The sequence below is a fragment of the Nicotiana sylvestris genome, chromosome 2 (assembly GCF_000393655.2).
Source record: "Nicotiana sylvestris chromosome 2, ASM39365v2, whole genome shotgun sequence".
In the NCBI taxonomy this organism is placed as follows: domain Eukaryota; kingdom Viridiplantae; phylum Streptophyta; class Magnoliopsida; order Solanales; family Solanaceae; genus Nicotiana; species Nicotiana sylvestris.
The window spans coordinates 162,791,804-162,795,016 of record NC_091058.1 but is presented as its reverse complement, the minus strand read 5'-3'; positions in this window follow the sequence as shown (position 1 = coordinate 162,795,016).

The window sequence follows — 3,213 nt, the reverse complement described above, 5'->3', positions numbered from 1 at the left end:
ATTGAAGTGATTGCCTTCCTTATTGTTTTGATACTTCTTGATTATGAGTTCCTCTATGACTTCGTTCAAGTATGTTACATGTCCAAGTGTTGTGGTTACCGGTGTAGTTATCAAGTGTTTATTATGTCTTGTTATTTTGTTAAGGTTATTGTGCTTCTTGGTTTCTTCGTGATTCTCTTGTTTCAATGTAATCATACTTGTGACGACCCAACCGGTCATCTTATAAATTAATGACTCTATCCCCTATTAACTGCTTTTCCCGTGTTTGTTTCTTCTATTGTGAGTTGCCAGGAGGGTTTATTTGGAGTTTCGGAGAGTTTTGGGACACTTAGTCCCTAAATGAGAGCTTAAGTTTTGGAAATTTGACCGTAGTCTGAATAGTATGAAGACGGCCTTGGAATGGAATTCCGATGATTTTGTTAGCTCTGTTGGTTAATTTTGGGTTTAGGAGTATGTTCGGATTGTGTTTTGGAGGCCCGTAGCCAATTTAGGCTTGTAATGCCGAAAGTTGAGTTTTGAAGTTTCCGGTTCGATAGTGAGATTTTGATCTGAGGGCCAGAATGGACTTTCGGAAGTTGGAGTAGCTCCGTAGTGTTGAATGTAATGTGTGTGTGAAATTTCAGGTCATTCGGACGAGGTTTGATAGAGTTTTTGATCAAAAGCGTATTTTGAGAGTTTTGAAGTTCTTAGGCTTGAATCCGATGCTAAATTGGTGTTTTGATGTTGTTTTGAGCATTCCGAGGGTTGGAACAAGTTGGAATGATGTTATGGGATATGTTGGTAGGTTTGGTTGAGGTCCCGAGGGCCTCGGGTGTGTTTCGGAAGCTCAACGGGTCATTTTTGGAACTTAGGAAATTACAGAAAATGTGGCAGCAGTCAGTTCTGGTTTCCTTCTTCGCGTTCGCGAGTGGGCTCTCACGTTCGTGAAGAGGACCTAGGGCTGGTGAGGAATTTGTGCTTCGTGTTCGCGAAGTGTCTCCCGCGTTCGCGAAGCTGGAAGTTCTATACCTACACGTTCGAGTTTGGCTTTCCCGCGTTCGCGTAGGAAGAGGAAGTTGTGAATCGTGTTCGCGTCCCGAGCATCATGTTCGCGATGAAGAAATATGGGTTCAAGTGAAATAGTGCTTCGCGAACACGAGTGGCCTTCCGCGTTCGCGAAGAAGGAATACCTGGGTAGTATTTAAATAGCCATCCGCAACCCTTCTTCATTTTTCCACCATTTTTGAACGGGATTGAAGCTATTGAGGGTGATTTTTGAGGGAACATTTGGAGGTAACATTTTTGACTTCATAACTCATTTATATGTGATTAAAGACCTAATTAGTGATAAAACATTTGGGAAAATGGGTAATTAGGGCTTGAGTTAAGAGACCTTAAAATGGGTATTCGAGGGGTTAATTGATCTCTGATTTCAGTGTTCTTGTAATGTATAGACTCGTGAGAGTATGAGGATTCTTAAAATATAAATTTCACCGGATTCCGAGATGTGGGTCCGAGGGGCATTTTGGTCATTTTACCTAATTTCGCATATTAGCTTAGAATTTCTTTGTAGAATCAGTTATTTGAAGTATTATTTATATTATGAAAATGAATTGACTAGAATCGGGTCATTTGGAGTCGAGTACTCGTGGCAAGAGCGTGGATTCGGATTGATTTGAGCTGGTTCGAGATAAGTGGCTTGCCTAACCTTGTGTGGGGGACTTTCCCCTTAGGATTTGGTATATTTGGTAATTGAGATGCCTTGTATGTAAGGTGACAAACGCGTACTTGTGCCAATTGTTGAAATTCCGATTTTTCATTAAGTAATTACTAGTATGTATTCTTTCCTGTTTTTTGTTTTTTACTTGCACTATTAAGCCTGTTGTTAGCTTGAAAAAACATGTCTAAGTGATTTAATTGTTTTACTTGCTCAAATTTCCTTACCTGAATTCTGTGCAGCATGCTAGGCTAGACTTACTTGTTTGCCTTAATAGGAAATTTGACATTTCTGAGTATTTTTCCTGTTGCTGCTGTGTATTTACATTGGGACTATGGATGTGGGATTCCGGTAGCTCCCCCCTTGTCTGTTTACATTTGGGACTACGGATGTGGGATTCTGGTAGATCCCCCTGCACATCTATATAGAACTACAGGAATGCACCCGGTAGATTCCCCCAGTACTGGGTATTTACATTTCGAACTATGGAACGGGATTTCGGTAGATCCCCGTGCACTATGAGTTGGACTACGGGACGGTATCCTGAGAGACCTATTAGATATGCATATTTGGGACTACAGGAAGGTATCTTGGGAGATCCCCGATTGTTTTAATTTGGTGTTGAGCTGTATTTTTGTCTGTGCTTAATTTGCCTCTGTATAGTTGTTGTTGTCATTTATATCCTGTGTTACTTTTATTGTTGTACTCATTTATACTGCTCTGTTCAACACTGTCAAACTTTATATTTTATTTAACCTCATTAGGTCCTTGCACATGTTGTGGTGTACTCATGCCCTTTCTGCACATGTTTTTCATGTGCAGATCCAGGTACTTCGAGTCAGACTTACCATCCTTGAGGCGAGGAGACCCTTCGGATACTTCGAGGTATATCTGTCGCGTCCGCAGACCGAGGAGTCTCTCTCCATTCTCTCTTGTAGTTACAGTCCTTTTGTATTTACCTTGTTTTAGACTAATCTGGAGTTAGAGCACTATGTAGTATCCTTAGCTTGTGATTCTTGGGTTTTCGGGTTTTGGGAATATGTATTGGGTTTTGAGAGATAAATATTATTTATGTCGTGCGTCACTTTTAAACGTTGTTTTATTACCTTATTTCTGTTTTAAATCGTTTTCTTTCACAAATTGGTTTGTTTTTCCGTATTATTAGGCTAACCTAGTTGTAGGGACTAGGTTCCGTCACGATGGTTCACGGACGGCGAACCTGGGTCGTGACAAGTTGGTACTCTAGGTTCATAGGAGTCATGAATTATAAACTGGTTTATTAGAGTCTTGATGATCGGTACGGAGACGTCTGTACTTATCTACGAGAGGCTATCTAACTATTAGGAAAATTCCACTTCATTTGAATTCCTTGTCATGCGATATTTTGATATCACAATTCTAAACTTCTGTCTTCTATTCTCTCACAGATGGTGAGGACACGCGCTATCCAAGATGATCAGGCACCCGCGCCCCCTACTATAGCCGTCAGAGGCCGAGGACGGGGTAGAGGTCGAGGA